Raw genomic sequence first — 20,863 nt, forward strand, 5'->3', positions numbered from 1 at the left:
GGGTATTACGGAGGCGTAACTAATTTTTGGCATTCTCTGGGAATGCGAATAGCGGTCGACATGCGCCGTATCCGAATATCCTCCACCTACCTATTTCAACTCCACAAGTTCTCCATCTTCCTTTTCCTTCCTTCGTCGCCCGGATCCACATTAAATGAGACCCATGGATGGCCCGGTACGGAAGTGTATGAAAAGCGTGCTAACTGTCGAGGGGTCGATATATCTGCCCTGGGTGTGGAATGGGTGTCTCGGAGATGGTGCCGAGGTGTGGGCGGAGTGGCAGGCAGAAATATCGGGGGGTGCAGTGCAGAGAACCCCGAGGCTAAGTACTTTCCAACCGGTGTCGAATGTTTTTTATTTTTTTTTTCGACCGATTTTTTTTCTTCCTATTCCCTCGGATTCGGATTGGTATTCGAGGCGAGAGCTGCTCGAGTGGTGAACAGTTGTGCGTGCTCGAAAACCCGTATCGTCCTCTCAAATATATATATAATAATACCGCATGTAGGTGTATGTAAATGTATGTTAAATATATATATTTTTCGTGTATGTATTTTCACGCGCAAGCATGTATATAATCGTACTTGTTCACGTTCATCCTCTCTCATGCTCTTAAAGTATATTTTTTAAGCCAGAAACACCTCCAGCGATCGAACGTAATGGTAGTAAAATCATTGCTTGGAGACGCACCATCTAAATAGACAATGCGACGTTAACTAACTAACTGACGTCTAATACGACGATGTGACGTTAGCTAGGTCGCGTTTGTCTATCTTTCGAAAGAATTTTGATAATTATTTCGTAATATCTTAATAATTCAGTATTTTTATTTTTTTACGCTACATTTAAACGATTTCTTGCGTAAATTCTAGAGTCGAAATGATTAAAATCGGTTGATAGATGAATTAAAAAAATGAAATTTGAGTGGGTCCACCTAGCTACGTTAGAACTGTAGATGGATCTCATTGGCGGCGGGGTAAAGTCCTCGCTTGCGGAAGTATAGGTCGCAGGTTCGAATCTCGTCTGGGTTGGTTGCCCCTACCCAGGGAACGATAATTCTTGCCCGTGGGGAATTTTAATTTTTTTAAAGCCCTACTTAAAGTAATATGTGCTGTTTTCGGGAATAAATAAAACTAAATAAATTTCATGAAAACGTTGTCTTTATTTATTTACTCTGATTTTAATTTATTGTGTATTCCTTATTGATTTTTGGACCGTAACCAGTTTCTAATTTGTTATTTTTCTGATTCAAACGAGCGCTTCTTCAGTAGCATCGTGAGTGACAATGCGCTCCGTTCGAAAACAAAGGAAACTGGATATTCCTTTCCAGGTAATAAGGGATTCTTTTCAAAATTTTCCCCTAGATTTAACGTGAATGAAGTTGACGTAGTCGCATTGCCATTACCTATATCATTATATCGGACAGTTTTCTTTAACAATTGTCTCATTAGTAAAATCGAATGAGTAAAAGTTCCGTTCTGGTTGCAAAAAAAACTTGCATGGCAGAACAAAAGATTTTTCGCTTAATTAAATCGATAATTTTCGATAACCGTGACTTCCTTGTCAATATATCCGCCGACTTCCTCCTGTTTCCTAATTATCTGCAGACATGAAACGCAGTAGATGAAGCACTTCTGGAATTTGAGTCAAATATTTTTCCAAATTTTTTTCCCGCTGAAAGTAGATATGCCCTTCCCCCTGTCCTAATGATGAAAAGTCTCTGTGCCGTACATTTTCGTTATTGATTAATTCACCTTGCCATAATTTTCTCGTATAAGGTAGAATTAAAGATTTAAGAACAATTATGGCAACTTATAACAAATTCATAAATGTCGTTATTTATGAATTATAAAATTATTACGTATGTATTTGGCGTGTAGTTATCTCCACCACCTGGGTGAAATAGTTAAACACACGTGATACTAAGAGACGCGTGTAGGTGTATTTTTATCATTCCAATATAGTTAAGGGTTTTTATTAATATCCATTCTTGACTTGTTTAGACTATAATTTATAATGGTTTATACTGAAGAAACTGTTGAATTTGGAAATAATATTGGATACTACGTGTCCTTCTTTGGTGTTCAATTATTTTGATCGCTTCCCAGTTCAGTTGCAAGTTATATTTATGTCCATAAATATATTTCATTCGAAATATTGTGTTATGAATGGTCTCTTTTCTTGGGATGAGAACTGAAACACAAAATATTTAGCTGATGTATCTCGTATTATCCTCAGGCCGCATTAATGGATTAATACTGCATATAAGTTTATGGCCTTACAAATTTATTTTGCCGAAGATGCATCTAAAATATGATGAGTGTGGTATTTATACTGAAGTTTATATAATTGGCTTTCTTTCTTCACTTGGTTATGACAGTTTGCGAAGGTATTATTTTATATTTTGTACTCATTACGTAGCACTGCACCATTATTTGTCAGAGCCTACTGTTAGGTGACTTCGTATTTTGGTCATGGGATATCGCTTTATTGCTGTGTCGATCAAATTTGTTTTCTTTCGTCATATTTTGAAAACATGAAATACTTCACGACTTAAAAATACCATTTTAATTTTTTTTGTTCCTTAATCCCACTCCTCTAAGTTGAAGTAGTATTATATCCGAAGGTCTCCGTAGTTTTGAAATATTTTTGTCAAAATACATTGGAAAACGTAGAATTTTATCAAATAAGTATCAAATCATCGAAAATGAATGATTTTTCCGTTCAAAGGTATTCTTATGCAAGGTATTAAGTTACACACTGTTAAATCTTTATCTCATATTAATATTTTTTTCAAAGTTCCTCGCGCAAAGTCTTTATAAAGTTACTTTGAGATGCTCTACTTATCGAAGAACGTAATTTCCTTTTTTTGTCAACATTTATTTAAATTTGGTATTGAAGAAGCAACTTTTACCTAAATGGTGTGGCATTATCATTTCCATTAGGAATTGTGGATGCCTTTTCCTTTCATATATTTACAAATATATTATTTAAAATTGTATAAAAATGTACCTTATTTTAGGGTATAAACCTTAAATGTTTAATAATAATCATACGTTTTTGCAAATATTCACATTAAACATGCGGAATTGGGGATTAAATTTGAAGAATAATTAGTTTTTAAATGGAAAAGGCATCTCAAAGTCTATATTTATGAGAAAATTTAAATAGTTATCGATCAATTCATTTCTAAAATTGGCTCATTGTCAATTAAAATTTTATCTAATGAATAAAAAAATCGAGTCTTAAGATTTTCCTTGGGTCCAAGTAGAAATTGAAGACATGGTAGGCTTTTGAGACAAGGAGAGAGACAATATATTCCTGCTATCCATTGTGTTCGAACGCACAGTGAGTGGTTTGAGGAAAGATCTTTGCTTTGCCTCTTCACTCCGTCCATGTATCGTCGGGTCGGCGGGAAATCTTTTTCATTTCCTTTCTCAAAGGGAAAGCTGGATGTTAGCGGTAAAAGCCCACAATTCTGCGGGATATTTAAGTCCCTTAATTCGTGGCGGTGTGCGGATGGCGAAAGGGCGATACACTAGTCCTCTAAATTCCATGAAACCGTAGCTCGGACGATGAGCTCTCCCCGCGACTAAGTATACGGAATCTCGTTACAGAGGCACAGTCGCCGTTAACAACCCTAGGCTCAACAGTTTATAGCCCTCGCCGTGTTCCCTTTTTTCTACCCTTACCACCCCGTGCCCGCTCGGTGATATTCTCTTGTTTTTTTTTTTCTCCCCCATTTTTATTCGCCGCCGCGGGAATCACTCGCGCGCTTCCCTTGGCGGACATTTAACCCTCAGGCCTCTGTGCATTTGTCCTTTTCATCGAGTATACGTAACCCGTGATCTCTGTCCCGGCTGCCCCCAAAAAGCCCTGGCACTCACACCGATGCGAAGACAGGCTCGCACCCAACCTTTGGCATCTCCTAACTCATATGCGAGCGCACCGTGTGATGCTCCCTCTCCCTCCCCCCCCCCTTCACTTTTTTCCGCCTGTAGAATGGGGCGAGGTTGGCCCCCATTATACTACGGTGCCGACACCTTTCTCTCCCACCCACACACGCGCTGTCTCCCTTGGCGACCAATGCAGTAATTCCTCTTTCCCGCTCCGCGCCGTGATTCCCTCTGTCGCCGCGGCGTGCCGCGGGGCGCTCGCGGGAAATACACGCGTCGCCTGGAGGGATGGGAGGAATACTGGGGAGGAGGGGGTACATGAACCCCTTCCCCCCACCTTTCCCACACTCTTCCGGTTTGCGCAAAACCCTCTCTCTCTCTAGTTGCCCCCGGTACCCCCCCGCTTTGGTGAAGGGCCGTTCCCCGGGCTCTGGAAATGACGCTGCCTCTCTGTAATGACACTCGCGTGTATGTGTGTATGGTGGTTGCGTGTATGCATGTGAGGACAGTGTCGGTGTGGTTCAATGCCGGAACACACCTACACTCACTCACTCACACGCCGCCCGTTTTCCCGCCCAACACGCCGCCCCATGATGCACCGGACTGCTGCCGTCATCCCACCCACACAACGCACGCACATACACTACTACTGCATGCAGGGTGTCCGCGCGACTCACACACACGCACAGCATTTTCCCGCTGGATCCCGTCACACAAGCCTTTCCGTTGCGCGATCCCGCTCGTGTTTTTTTTTCCGGCGGGAGGTGTCGAGTCCTATGCACTCGCCGTGATCCCTCGCCCGACTACTGCCCCCGTCCCCCGCCAGGCTTACACCTTCTCCCGCCCCCAATCAACATCGCGTTCCCGCCCCGTGTTCCCGCCACATCTGGTTTCTCATCCCCGTCCCATTCGATTCCTCCCTCCCTATACCCCATTCAACCTTTCATCCGAATCTTCCTCCTCGATTCCACAGCACCCACACTCCGGTCCTCGCATCATCGCTCCCAACTCATCCCACTCTTTTCCAGATTCACTTTTGTTTTCTTTATTTCTCATCCTCCCACCTGCCCCTCCTCCCCCTTCTCGTCACCCTCCGCCCGCGCGCGTGTGTAACCGACCTGACATTATCGACACGTCCACCGCGGCTGCAATATCCCATTTGACGCCGGCCAATAGTGGCGACGACTTTGCCCTTTTATTGCCTTCGTTTTCGAGCCTTCTCCCTCCCCTCTCCATAGCGACCCCTGCCCCATCTGTTCCCCCTCCACCCCCGCACCCATCCGACTTTCTCACTCCCATCAACCCCCGACCCGCTCTGCAGTTCCAGCATCTCTGTCACTCCTCCCCATATTTATTCCGCTTCGACCGTCGAAATTTCTTACCAATCGCACCGAATAATTTATTTCTTTCTTCGGGGTGCTCAGGGTGATTTTCTGCTAATTTAATTTAATTTAATTTCAAGTACCTTCACAGAAACGTGGGAACGTGAATCACTCAAGCATACTGCCGGATGGCACGATTGGTATTCACTGTTTTATATTAAGAATTTTCTTCACTCTTAAGTGCTTTATTTATTATCACCAGTGAAATAAATGGGTGTATGAGGAGAACGAGAGAATTTGGCTTTTTGGACATGCAAGAAGGGTTGAGAAAAATCAGGCGTCGATCAAATCTTGCCACTGAACAATGGTATCTATGGGACACCATCTGATCCGACAGATTCAATCCTGATTATGAAATCCTCTCATCATGGTGAAACCAGTCTCACTGTCTCACCAGTCCCAAGGACAAAGAGGCAAAATAGTGGGATCCATGCTGACCAATGCAGTGAGCTGCACGTTACGATTTTTGACTGTATCCAAGGGCAATAAATAATTTATCGGTTTCAGGTACTTTTATCGAGGGTTTTTAAGATCTCATTTTGAACATTGATTTTTTTACTGGTTGATGATTATTCATAAAGGAAGTGGTTGGAGAGAGGGAGGAAAATTGGTTTTATGAGTGACTGGATTGCTTAATTTCGAAATATTAGTTGTATTGTCGATAGGTCAAGGTAATCCTATGAAGTGTCGCAGAAACTATGGTTTTCTCATGTAAGTATATTGGTTAATAATTATCATCAGCAGGTGCACAGCTAGAAATTAAGACTAGGGGAGGTTTAAGGCGCAACATGACCTGGGGTGTGTGGTATATCCGTCAGGATAAGCGGTAGGTGCGGGGCCCTCCCCCAGAAATTTTTCAAGATTAATGGTTCAAAATGGTGTGTTTTTGTTTGCTTTCTGAGGGATATTTTATCAATCCCTTCACTCTTCTATAAGTATATTTATCAAATGAAGTAAAATGGATTAAACTTAAAAGTTTCTCTAAGCTCTGGGGGGTTTATCCCCCAAACCCCCCCCTCCCTGCGCCACTGATCATGAAGTTTACGTAGTGCCCCTACTTTATATTTTCTCTTTGCAAATGTTGAAGTTAAGTAATTATTTAATCAAGAATGAAACTCCTCAGTCCACATAACCTTTAGCTAACTGAATTCCATCGTAGGATATTACTGGAGATTTCATCTTGGGCTTACTCTGAGTAATGTCGCACCCAAAATTTAACATTAATAGATAAAAATGACAATAGAAATAGAAATTTTCCTCCTTATTTGCGGTAACATCCTATGGAGTATGATTGACGAGATTTACTCGTGTGGCCAGAAACTCGCATCTCATTTTTTGCACCATTCCCCTATCACCATTTCAAGGAACCTTGTTTTTACCGCAAACTTTGAAAGGCTATTTGAGAATTTGTTGTTTTTCGATCGCTTTTAAGGTAATTTTATTCATTACTCTCGTCTACCAATGGAGCGAAAACGAAAACATTTCCTTTTGTTCCTATGAATCATTAACATTTTAATGCAATCTTTATTTATTAAAGTCATCGATATTATTGATAATCGTCGTTATTATCGATAGTTTTATCATTTATGTTACTATTGCGTATATTTTTGTATTTCAGAAATATATGCAAATTGTTAATGCAAGTGCCCATGCGTAGCTGTACTTTGTCTGCGGTGTATATGATAATATTTAGTGATACCTCTTGGAGTAATTACCACTTGTGGGTATTTTTAGCTCGTATTTTTCTTCTTAACCATCTGTGACATTAATATACCACAGCGATAACGTGAAATATTCACGTGATCAAAAATGTAGTTTTACTGCAGGCCTTTATTTTCCCCAACCGACTTTAATCTCCTTGACCAGTTTTACCATTTATTGCGTATGTAAAATATGGGGTCGATTTGTCACCCTAACTGCACGGTCTGTTGTTCATAGCAAAACTTGAATGGTTTTTAAATAAACAAGGGTAGTAAATCTTCGAAATCAGTGTAATATTCTTCGAAACACGTCATTTGCGAAATTGCATCGCCACGGACATAATTTACCTCACCCGTACTAATGCTTAATGAAATGCGTGTTTTTACGACAGGAAAACATTGCGACTGCTATTCCCGCACAGTGCCGCAAAGCGAGTCTACATTGTCATCATACAATAGTGTGACGAAGCACTTCATTTCCCTGGCAAACGTTCCCTGTAAATCATCCCTCGTTATTATGATAAGCGCGTGACAATTTACCCCCATCATGACGTTTCATATCTGTCTTTAATAAATTAATGCGAACGATGAGGAACGGTGCATAGCTTTCCACTGACGTGGACACGTTAAAAAAAACAAGGCAATACTATAATACAAAATGCATCCAGTTTCGGATTTGTTTTGATGCGCTCTTCATATTGCCGATAAAATCCCGTCAATCAATGAAATGCGAAGTTGTGTCTGTGGGCATGATTTTTTTTTCAGTGGCAAGGGAAAGTGTTGCTTTTTTTCAATGTGGTTGCACCGCATTCTTTTTTATTTTTGCTCTATACTTTCACGGTGAACGTTTTTCCCCCTACCTATCCCACCCTGTGTTCTCTTCGTTCTTTTGCCCACCCGCCAAAACTTATCGGCCGTTAATCGGTCCATCTCGTCTTCCATTCCCTTATCTGTGGTAGATTTTTCTCTCTTTTTTGGCGTTATCTATCTTGCCTGCTCTTTTGTCTTTTATTTTTTATTTAGTATTTTTCCGCGTACCCTCTGATGCGCGAGTCAATAAATATCCCTCTATACAGACTCGACGAAGTGTGAATTCAAAAAAAAATGAAGTAAAAAACAAATGAAAGGAGTGGGAAATAAAACAAACGACGGTGGGAGTGCGGAAAATAAAATGACGAACTAAAACTAGAGTGCCGGACTCGCTAATTCCGCGAAGCCATTATATACCCTCCCTTCAACCCCTTCCTCTTTTGGCAGAGTTGTTTTTCCTTTTAGAGCGTGTTTTTGTTTTAATTTTTGACTCTTCTCTATCATCGGGTCCGCTGCTGCCGCCGTTGCTCTCTGTATTACCACTCTTCGTTCTCTCTCTGTTCCGTTTTTATTTTATTTTTCTTTCTCACCTGTAGGACACGTTCCATGTGACTCGCGTGCTTTGAACACACGACCACGGCGCGGCGCTCGCGCGCCACTCACACGTTCGCGCGCGTCCACACGTGACGACACCGCGACGGTGGCGCGCTCTCCCGCCCGCACACACACGAGCAACAATCACCCTCGCACGCCCTCTCGATCTTGTTTTGTTTTCGTTTTTGGCGCCTCCGTCCGTCTCTCTCTCTCTCACTCATCCCCCCACTACCCTGACTGTAAACTCGTCGCTTCGCGCTTTGAAAACTTTAATTGCTCGGGCGATTTAAAAGGCCGGGGTTTTTTGTCGGCGTTTTAATTCGGCTCCTGGATCGCGTTTGTTGTTATTTGAACGCTATCACCTCTCGATACCCTTTCCCCGCACTCATCACTGCTCTTTCCACTCTTTCATTGGCCCGTTAAGGACGTCTCCCTCCACCCCCCCCCTCTCCTCCAGCAGCCCCCACCCCCACCACCACTCGGAATTTAATGCGTGTTAAAGTCATTGTTGTAGTCAGCGGTGTGTCCGACTTCTCTATTAACCGACCGCTAATTATTCGAGTGCGGCTTATTTTTGATCCGACCGCGTGCATTGAAGTAGGAATATATTTTATTCGAATCGTTTCGTGGCATTTATTTACTTTTAGTGGGGAGTGGGAATCTGGCCGCTAAAGCTTTTTGGTAAACACTTTCGCCTCTCTTAATTGCCCGGAAATTTCATGGGTTTTTACGTGGGTGACCCTCTCGTCAAGCACTGTTGCACTTCCAAGTGATTTTGCAAGTTATGTTAATCGTAAAATTCTCTTCTAGTCTTTGCGTTCAGGCTATGCTTCATCCAGTCCCAATATTGGGGGGGGGGCAAGGTAATCTTGTTATCTCATTTTATTTTTTATTCTTTTAATGGATCATGCATTGTTCACATAGCGCTTCTTTTATTTGACTCCTGGGCGTTAGTATTTCGCCGGAATGAGCTATTCAGTTGTAGCACTGGTTGCTAAAGATATTCATCTATCCACCTAGCAAGTTATTTTGAAGCCCGATACAATGTCTCGTGAAAAATGATCCCCCCTATTCTCATCCCGTATTCTTAAACTTTCCTGCTTAAATTCACCTACTGCTAAATCAAAAATTACTATTTCTCAAATGATCCATTTTTTTTGTTTCTAATAAAATGAATATCGAAGGTTTGTCAAGAGTTGTAATGGTCTAAGGTGTAAATTGTCAATGCCTGCAGTATTTTTCTCTATTAGAAATCATGCCGAACAACTTGAGTGAATACGATTTTTAGTTCCTGTTTCCAGTGAACGAGTTTAAACAATTCATTCACTCTACTGCGTTAGCGGAGTGAGGAGAATAACATACTCCTCATCCCTTCTCAATATACTAATAAGCAATTGCATCCTTCCATCTCCCACATTTCTTGAGGCGTACCAACCATTGGTGTGATGAGATTTGTTATCAAAATTGTAATTCTGAATTTAAGAATAATATTATGTGACATTCTTTGCACCACGTATTTCTTATCATTTTGTGATTCCGCCATGGAAGGAGAATGCTCTTTGAAAATGGTATTTTTCTCGTAAGTTAGTAGAGGCTGCTTCTTGATGGGATACGGAGTAATCAGAAGGTTTGGATTGAGCGATTAATGTGCGTACAGGTAACGTTTAAACATTTTTGAGCGTAAAATTTTGTATAAAAGAGGGAGATAAACGAAGAGGTTAGGATTTTATGTGGAATGAAAGGGAGTAGGCCTTTTTGTGAATTGAATGTGGAAGTCCACGAATGATGGAGAGGCTGCCAGAACACTTCATAAATACACCATGCAAACATAACTTAAATGGTATAATTATTTACTAATAACCATATAAATTTGGATTTATACCATGAAAGTATCAATGAATTCGTAGAGCACACGTAACTTGCAATGGTAATTTATTGCAAAATAATTACGTCTCTCTTGCGTTTAAAAGTTTTGGCTGTTGTAATTTTGTCCTTCTGGTTGTAAATATTTGGTAATTTATTAACCATTCATCGAAGGGTTGAAAAATTGCTAATATTATTCCTTACCTAACGTTTTCCATTTATGATAACTGGGTGGTGCTATTTACTCAAATTTTCCAAGCGATGAAAATTTTCCAGGATATCATTTCACCTGCAATAAATTTTGGAGAGGTATTCTAAATAGAAACTTCTCTTCTATCATAACCAATAGCCGTTTTTCGTCGGCACTTCTTGACCACTGTTATTCATATATAATCGAATAAACCTTTGATGATATTTATTTTATGTTTCAGATGTGCCTTTGCCGGAGATGCTGTGTGAAACGAGAGTTTCTCTTCTGAAGCCATAGGTGAGTCTTTAAGAAATATCTTTCCTTAAATTAATTTTACTCCAATGTCGTCAATCATCGTTAGTCATTAGAAAGTATCTATGGCACTACTCAAATATATCAGGTATTATAAAGAGAGTACAATATCTACTCTGCAGTGAGTGAGTATTAAGTAAAAAAGTAAAATCGTGGGGTTTTCTACTCCTCGATGATCCCCTGTCATTTAAAATCCTCTTATAATTCTATGCCTATGTGGACCATATTATTCTCACTCTTTTCTTCTTGAGTCAGTTTCAGTGCAGCAGTTCCTTTCCCAAGCATTTTATTTAGTTATATCTCACCAGAATGTTAGAAGTGCCCTTCCAGCAGCCCAATACACACTGATATCTACGTGAAGAATATGTCGTGAAATTTTCTGGCTGAAGTAACTTTCCATTCGGAATTCGTCTTCAGAAGTTACATCAAGAGATTTTTTTGCGTTATTTCCTTCATAGATGGCGTAATGTTGTCCATAGGAAATAATTCCCTTACACTGATTTAAAAATAATTCTATACGAGTGTACTCGTCGTTGTTTACCTAGAGGCAGTTATATTTTGGAGGAGGGATAGTATTTTGCAAGACGGGAAGAGATAAATTTATGTTTAAAGAATTAGAATGCATGCGTTATGGTTTAAGATAAGGATCAGGATTTTACGAGCCTCTTGTTTTCGTGCTTTAGAGGGCCAACTGAAGAATTACTGCGATGGAAGGGTGTCTTACAAGAGTATCCTAAAAGCTACGGTATTAAAAAAAATATGCGAAAATTTTTTTCAAATACTCCTTTGTTAACAACGAGGAAATGGATATCGTTTTTAGAATTCACCTGTTATGAATTTTTTTTATTTTGTTACATCGCGGCCAATTTTAGTAGCTTTAGGACCTTGATTAAGAACAATAAGCTGAGTTGATCTCTTATTGCTGCTATTAATGTGAATGAGTCAATATGATTGCGAGGGTTGAGTAAAAATTGTAAGGTTTCGGTGTGTATTGAAGCGGCGAAATAGATGGCCTGCTATATTTATAGATACTTACCTCGATGGTTACTATTATTTTTCTTTGTTTCTCTTTTCGCTATTTCTCGTTTTTTCTATTTTTTATGTTTTTCATGGTTTTTATACCAATATCTTGAGATCCTTCCTACTATTTCCTCGATTAAATTTAGCTAAAAATACTCACATAACACAGACTTTCATGTCTTTTTTTACATTTTCCCGGAGAATAGAATGAATTTACCTTTCCGCGAGAAGAAAATCTAAATTAATCTAAACGAGAAGAAACCGAAACGTCGTCTGCCTTAGATTTTCATGCCCACATGTTTATTCATGTTTTTTATTATTCTCTTTGAGCCTTTTTGTTTTATTTTCCATCCGTTTTAATGATCTTATGTAATTTTTGTCTCTTTTATAATGTTCAAACGGGCATGGCGCTTTGTGTGTCGGAAGATTCTCAATATCGACCAAAGGAAGACGTTCATCTGTGCATTTATCTTTATTAAGGATTAAGGGGACTGGGTGTTAGGCCTGCGGATGAATCGTGTATGCTCTCCATGACGTATCGCGAAGTCGGTTTTCTCACTCGCTCTTGGCTCCAACCTAACTCCGTCCACCCCTTCCGATGCGAACACCTGCCTCCACGGACCGCCCACCTCCTCCTCTACTCCTGAGCACACCCACCTGCCAACGGCAAACCCCGCCGTTAATACTTTTCCCCCATCCGCCCACACACAAACCCTCTTCTCTTCGCAGTGTCTTCCTACCCCATACCCTCTCTCCATCCTCCGCTTATTCCTTCTCTTTGGGACACGTTTTCACAAAGGCTCACGATTTTCTTCTTCCCCCCTCTCTCTCTCTTGAGTTTTTTTGTGAACGTATTGTCACCCCCTCCTGAGAGGATGGTTATGTAAAAGTTGAAAGAAAAGCTTAGTGAAGAGTTTGATCCGGAGTGTAGCTCTCTACGGTGCGGAAACGTGGACACTAAGGAAGGGGAACGAGAGAAGATTGGACGCAGTTGAGATGTGGGTATGGAGAAGAATGGAGGAGGTGAAATGGACAGAGAGGAGGAGAAACACCGAAGTGCTGGACATGGTGGGTGGGGGGAGGCAACTTTTAGATGAGATACGGAGGAGACAGAAAGTTTGGATGGAGCGAGTACTTAACGGGGAGGGGAAGTTGAAAATGGTGTTGGAGGGTAGAATGTTAGGTAAACGAGGGAGGGGAAGAAAGAGAATAGGATTTTTAGATAGATTGTAAGGGAGTAGGCCTTAAGGTGAATTGAAGAAGGCAGTGCTGGAAGGAAATGGAGGCTCCCAGATTACTTGATTAGTACTGCATGGAAACTAACCTTTATCGGTAGAATACTGTGATAATAATAATTGTCACTTCAGCTCAAAAAGTCTTTTTTCGCGACAAATTACTAATGCAATCATCTTGAAATTTTCAGGGCGTTTAGGGTAGTTACTCGAAAACTTTTACCTGTATCTCCTGAAAATGCGGAAATTTCGGGAAAAACTAGACAATGGTTTTAATTTTTTTTTAATTTTTCTGATGTTTTGGGTGGGGTCTATCCCCGTCATCCTCCCCCATAGTTACGCCACTGGCAGAAGTTATCGAGTATAGTATTTTCCTGTGTCTCAAATATGAAAATTTTGCGGTAAAATGTTGAGGTCATATTTTCATATGTAAGATACAAGGAAATGTTCAAATGGTTGTAATCTACTTTTTTCTAACACTCGATTTTTGTCCCGGAAATTCTCCACCTTGAGAAAAAGGGAAGAAGAATGGACTGCTTGAAGGAGTTGGAGATAAGAAAGCACAGTAGGAATGGAAATTTATCTAATGAGAATTTTTTTGTCAACCATTGGAAATGCAACCCCCTCTTGGAAATTCTCCTAAAGTTGAGTAACGCTCCAATCCCAACGCAACCCTTCCCTACCAACGCGTATTGGCAACCGGATAAAAAACAACATAATAATAAAAATAACGATTTCTATACCTGAAGATGTCGCCTCTGCAACGAAACCGGCTTCAGGTTAGTTAAGCTAAGTTCATGTTAGTGCAAAAGTTAAGACGTTTTAAATAAATCGTATGAAAAATTACCATATCTTTTTAATTTTTTTATGGCAAAGGTGAGTGAAACCAACATTTTAAGAAAAGGATAACAGCGCTTTAATAGTTTATGAGATTATTTCCTTGAAAAAACATTTTATTTTAGTTACATAGGTTATACTAATACATATAATTTTTATTGGGTTTAAAGAAAATTTGTTGAATACTTTCGTTTCAATTCAGTACTGATATTGCTTAAAGACTTGCGATTTTTGCTTCTAGGGGGGGGTGCAGCTGCCCCCTGCCCCTCGCTGGGTAAGCCCATGCCACCGCTTGTATCTCCTCCCTTGTCCTCGCCCCATCTTTCTCGAGTGGGAGGAGGTTTATTTAAACGTCTCTCCTACTTGGTCCTTGTTACATGACTTTGCTCACTACGCACTCCTTACCCCCTCCGCTTCTTCTCCTCCCCCCCGCCCCCGACCCCTCGTGTGTCTTCCATTGCTCTGCCCCATTGCTCCTCTCAAGACACGGCGAAGAGCGTGCTCAGTTAATTATTAACAGTGCGTCAAACAAGGGGAAAGAATAGCGTGGGGGGGAAGAGTTGGAGGGGTTTGAACTCTTACAGAAAACTTATTCCGGAAACTCTTGTATCCCCTTGCTTCTTTTTTCCAAGTGTTCTGAATAACATCTCATTTTTATACTGTCACTAACGTCTTTGTACCGTGAGGTAGGCGGTGTTGCATTAACATTTAAAATTTTAGTATTTTATTAATTTTTTTAGCCAGTTTGATGAACTCCCCGAACGAGCGTTACGCTATGGAGCATTCCGAGGGCAACGTACGATGTATAGTTTTTCTGGGAGAAATTAATTCTCTATAATCATTATGTGCGGAGCGAGTTTATTTACGTTATCCCGGATTTTCGCCCATTTTATTATTATTTGTGGCACATCTTCATGCCAGTACATTTACAATTGAGTTCCTGATTATTACTGCTACCTTCTAACCTTGTAGTGGTAAGGTGAATGCCTAATATGGCAAAATTTATCACCACTGGATAGTGGTCGAATGAATGTAGTAAGACCGCGAGTTAATATTGAACAGTCTTAGTGGTAATTTATTTTTTTCAGTTTTCTGTAATCTCTCTACAATGGCCCTTATCTTAAGTGTTTGGAGACATGGCCAAACTAGTTTTTTTTTTATTTAACAAAAACCTCGCATAAAACCGGTTGAGTTTTTGGTGCGTATTCTTCCTAGTTATTGCAAACCCCCGCAAATGCATTGTTAATTTTTTCGGGCGATATCTATATTAAAGGAAGGCTGCGCGTTTCGTCAAAAACTGCTACGGGCGTACAGACAGTGTTACCCAGATGTTAAGCGAATTAGGCTGGGAGCCGTTGGAGACTCGGAGGCTGCGCGCTAGGCTTAGATTGCTTGAGCAATTGAGAATGGATGTATTTAAGAGCGACACAGAGAACATAATCTTAGAGCCACACTATATTTCCAGGTCCGACAGAAGCGATAAATTAAGAGAGATTTTTAGCCGAACGGATAGATATAAGAATTCGTTTTTCCCCCGAACAATAAAGGACTTTAATAAACGCTTGTCCCAACCTCGTTAGAGCACTTCTTCTTTTTTTTTTTTTAATAGCTGTAAACGGCTGGTGTCCTAACACCCCCTGCCACACGCCTTTTAGGCGGCTTGCGGGGTATTATGTAGATGTAGATGTAGATTATATCGTCAAAGCAATGCAAATAGCATTAGCAATGAAGTGATATACTGTAGTTATAAATGGTTTTGTCTTCCACGGCAGTCTTGTCATTAATATGAATGCAAGAAAGAAAACTTATCATAGTATTCCAGCAAAAATGTATTGAGTTAACTTAATGCTTTTGGTTATTGTTGCAATTGGTAGTAACCATCCATTTATTTTTCTCACTTGAGGTTTTTATCCATTATTTGACTTGCTTCATGTTATCTTAATTAACGTCAGCGTTCGACTCACGAAAGCCCATTAGGGAGTAAAACAAGGATAAGAGGGGAAATGTTTTGCCAAAACCCTAGTCCTGCTTGGAAATTAGGGGTATATAATGTTGATCCATGCCAATTAGAAATGATGTACCATGCGTGAGGAATACAGTACAAAAGAGGCTTGACTAGAAGTCTTCACCTAAAGTATATAGTGAAATATCTACTTTTGCGATTGATCATTTTCTTCTCCCGTGCTACAGAATTCCATTTGTTTTAATTAGATAAAGCAAATAAAAAGGTAAAAGTTGCATTTTCAGGTGTGAATAATAAATACACGAATTATTTCAACATAGATCAACAATAATTTCAGATTCACACGCCATTTCTATCGTAAACTGTTGTCGTGTTTTAGCATTTTGATTTCGACGTGTTCTGCGGTTCTAATAAATCATATCTTCGGATTACCTAAAAATATTTCTACGGGAGTGCCTTTTTATTTTCCCCATGTTTTGAATGCATAAGTTTCCCTGGAATGTTAGTTTAACATGGATCGAGTCAACAGAGAATACCTCGTGCAAAATGTGAGCGACTGTGATTTTACTGTTAACACGTAATTCAGAATTTATTGCCAATATGTTCATCGACGCTCATTCCCCACATCCGTTCCATTCCCCTCTCTTCCAATTCCTCTCCGTTCCTCCTCTTCCCCGCTTTCGGTGCGTTACACCTTCCCTGTGATTTCCTATTCCCTTCCCACCGATACCTATTACAACTCTCTTCGCATCTGATCCGCTTTCAATTGTTTAGCAACTAATTAATTCGCAACGGTCGCCTCAGCGTCCTTAATGAATAATTTCCTCCAATTATCCCTCCATCTCCATGCTACACCTCCTCCTCCCCGTTCTGTTTGCATTATCCCGCTCTCTAACCAGCTCTCTCGAACACGCGCGCCCATATACATTTTTCCGCCACCCTTGCAATAGCGATTTGTTTTGCCCAATGCCCCACCATTCCACCGACGCAACTTGTGACTCCTTTTTTTCTTTATGAAGACAGTTCACGTCCTCCCAAAGTCTCAGGGTCCGGATGGTTCTTAGTCACACTCACCCTGTTCCCGACCAGCGCCTTCTTTTCGTCCTACTTTCCCCCCGTCCTCTCACTTACTCTTGATTGATTACGGATTAAGTATGCACGAACCATGAGCGCGAGAATGCACGGGAGAAAGGAGGGAGGCGAGGTTATAGAGGGGAAGTGGGGATGGGGGGGTAGAACTTTGTGCTCCAGCAACTATTATTAGGGGACTTGCGTCACTCTGCTGCCTGGTGGTGGGTTTTGCCTGCATGCTGATTGCATTAATAACCCATTAACTGCGCTCGGTGTAGTTGCATAATATTTTGTTAGAACTTCTTTCTTTCGCGGGAGCCATGCATGCGCTATTATTTCTCTAAATGAATGCGCGTAGTCGTCGTTTGGTGTCGCAACGCATTTGTGGGCCCTGTCACACCCCGGCGGCATTATCTCCCGTTCGGCCCTTAGCACCTCCACATCCCCTCTGGATATGTTTACCATGGCGTCCTCTTGGGGGACCTCCTGTTTCGAAGTTCTGTTTAAATCACGATTTAAGGGCTCTCTCACTGTGCACGCCGCCAGAAGTGCATTCCTGTGTTATTGCAGCTAAGTGCAGTTTCCTGCGGATAATGATGGTGTATTTTTTCCGCCTGGGATTACATTCCACTGCTGGCCCGTTTACCAAAGATTGTTCAAAGTTTCTAAGGATCTTTTTGTGGCCATTCTAATCAGCAGCTACTAATCTGAATGACCCGTAGGTTTCTGGAATTTTGGTGTTCTAATCCCAGTCTGGGTCATATACTGAGCCTACTTCCGCAAATATATCGTATTTTCCTAATGCGTAACATAACTACTGATTTTATTGCTTGCCTCTCTTATATTGTTCAGAGAATCTCTGTTTTCCCCTGTCTTAATTAGATTTATCGCTCTTGCTCTTTCATGGCTACACCGCATATCATCAGCATTTGATTCCTCCAAATTTCCTCATGATCGATCCCCGTGTAGCTTCTTGGTTTCTAGTGACTCCCAAATCGCTTGCTTTCATTAAAAGATGGACATGATGAATTAAATAGAATTAGTTTTTTGAACTATGTTGAAAAAGTGCACTGTAGCCGATGGTGTTGTCGCCCAATGAAATCCCTCAAATGTATTTCTCGCTGTTGAAAAATTGCAGATGTTAGGTATTAATTATCGTTTGTTTTACCACGATTGATTGTTGCTAGACAGCGCCATACTCACTATGAATTAAGGTACATGCCTGGAGATGTCGACTGAAAGGACCAAGATCAGTTCTAAACAGATTCCATTTGAGCGTTTAGATTAAATTTTGGGTTGTGATTTTCGAATGTTTTACATCCGCTGAAAGCTTCACTTCTACTCATATATTCAACCTGAGGGTTGTTTTGGCAACTATAGGTGGCATGATTGCCGAAACGGACTCTCTAAATGCTTGAATGCCGATGTATTTGGGATCATATGCTCAACACTCGATAAAAACTTGTTGTGGGGAAGAATCTTTAATACGAGGAAAACGAGGAGGAAGATAATAGGATGCAAAAATGCCTAGTTTTGTATTAATACTTTGGAAGAGCAGACAGTTCGAGGTGAATCGCAAAGCGCTCCTACACTCTGCGAGCCTACTTGAACGTTCAGAATACTTGAGTACACACTATTCCTCAAAGATACTGAATTTTTTAGTTCTGATTTTTATCGACATAACATGGATTTCTACGCCAGTGGCGATGTATTTATTTTACTGAGAATAAGACCTCGCTGTAGTATGCGCCCAGGTGTCATAGATGTCCCGCGGAGTTTTAAGCGACCCATAGGATAGAGTGGCAATGTCCACCGACGATGACCAATAATATGCCCTCACCATAAATATTAATTATTTATTGATCATTGTCATAAGCATTTAATTCTATTTTATTTTTCTGACGCCGTAATTTTGTAATTTTTATGAAGAATATAACTTCTCTTGTATCGACTGTCTTTCACTTTACATTCTCAACTTGTCACCGTTTACCTCGGTTAAGTTTTATCATGCTGCCATAAGCTAGTTCTAGATTCTCTCTGTAAATGAGAACGGTATTGATGAAAAATTTCTCGGGATTCCCACCGGGTGTGGTATTGGGTTAATTCTCCCAACGTTTCAATGGCTGAGTCTGCCATCGTTTTCAGGGGTTTACTCTTAATGGTACTTTTTTACGGTACTTAAAAAAAGTACCATTACTACTTTATTTACTTTGTTAAAAAATTACCATTAAGAGTAAACCCCTGAAGACGATGGGAAATCCAACCATTGAAACGTTGGGAGAATTAACCCAATACCACACCCGGCGGGAATCCCGAGAAATTTTTCACCGATCTATACGCCGGAAAAACCTAAAATTTTACATGAGAACGGTATTGTTATCCTTTCGTGTCAGAAGAGTTTACCTTCCTCTATTGTTTTTGAACGCCATTGCTGCATGCATTTCCTGCCGCCCTCTCAAACAGAACCACTCTCCCACCCACATTCATCCATCCCTTCCCACGGACACCTGCGACTCGATTCTTCCTACTCCTTGGCCGTCTCCTGCTGTTTCCAATGATTCCAGGCTCAGTACTACTAGCAATTCCTGTCCAATGTCCATTCTCACTTATATTTTACTCAACTGAAATCTTTTTGTGTTAATTATGATTTTAATTCGTATGGAAGGTAATCGTTCGCAGTGTAAAGGAAAACAGTAAGCCAGTGAAGGAGTATATGAATAAAGATGTTGAGCTTGCCAAAAAATTGATGCGGCAGGTTTGGAAGAGATTCATTCATCAAGTGATTAAGTATGTAATAAACGGTGCTAGTAGCTAAGGTCATGTAGTAGTAGTAAGGTGAAGTAAGTAGTAGTAAGGTGGGTAAATTCAATGATACATAAAAATTCTTTCCATATCCATTAAGGAAATTTTTTCAGGTAAAGGTAATTTAAATATGTACTGCTTCATATCTTGAAGTTAATATCTATTGGAAACTAATCTGAAGACAGTACCTAGGTTTTCAGGATGTAAATATTGTATCTATTTTAATACCTCTAGCCGCATCAATTCTCAAGTCACCACTTTATTTTGCCTATTTTTCAGCGGGTTATTTATTGTGAAATTCTAGGCAATAATAATCCGATAGGCAATAAAAAAGCCAACACAAATGTAAGACTGAATTCATTTTGGTCTATTCAAAATTTCCTCTTTAGGTTTTCGTTTCCAAGCAATTGAATTTGCGATATTTATTCGCATACATCAAATGGATATTCGAATTCCTTCTCTCGATTTCGGCTTCTCGTTCCACCTCCGTAGGTAATTTCCTCTCATTAACTTTATGGCTTAACGAAGAGAGGGAGAGAGAGATATAAGCACCGAATCGCTGTCGATTGTGTGTGTGTATCCCGTCAACATACACATCTAAATGCATGCGGGCGTGTGTGGTGGTAGGGATTAGTTTTGTTACCGGCCGATTCTTCCGCTCGGCTGGAAATCAATGGGCTCCCAAAGCGCCCCCCGGCCCAGAATGCACTGGCGCATCCGAACGCTCGCCTCGGCGCCGCGCGTATTCTCACAAGGCGCCTACATTTCGACGTCGGCGGTGTGTGTTCCACTGATCTCTGCATATCCCCGGCCCTTTTGGCCCTGTTTAATGGCCCGTCCCGCTCGCCGCCCCAAAGGCGAATCCGTTTCAGAGCGTGCCGTGTGCATTCTGCGTTGTGTTTAGATGAATGCGCGTTTGCAGTCCCACGGACTTTGATCAGGTCAGCGAAGGAGCAAATACACGGGCAGCAGCGGGATATGTTATGGTGCGTCACGAGGCAACGGACGGAATTGGGGATAGAATTTCTCTCACTGTTTTAGCAGCGTGCCCACTAAATGCCTTTGAGCCGTTCGTGAGCTTTGATTAACCGGCCGACTTCTCAATCAGGATCTTAGCCCTTCAGACTGGCTTTGGCTGCCGGCTTCTTGCTCGTCCCTCGGACTTGGTAGTTTACCCGTCCGCATCTGACCTTC

General features: G+C 40.9%; 1 protein-coding gene across 1 annotated transcript in view; it reads left to right on the forward strand.

Annotated features, from left to right (window-relative positions):
• The window catches only part of LOC124159763 (protein bric-a-brac 2-like), a 779,585-nt gene that overhangs the window by 579,536 nt on the left and 179,186 nt on the right, over nucleotides 1-20,863 (forward strand). The window contains exon 12 of the mRNA XM_046535677.1: nucleotides 10,674-10,729. The gene's annotated coding sequence lies outside the window, so the exon portion shown is untranslated. The remainder of the gene's footprint in view (nucleotides 1-10,673; nucleotides 10,730-20,863) is intronic.

Source organism: Ischnura elegans, chromosome 5 (genome assembly GCF_921293095.1).
Source record: "Ischnura elegans chromosome 5, ioIscEleg1.1, whole genome shotgun sequence".
Lineage (NCBI taxonomy): Eukaryota > Metazoa > Arthropoda > Insecta > Odonata > Coenagrionidae > Ischnura > Ischnura elegans.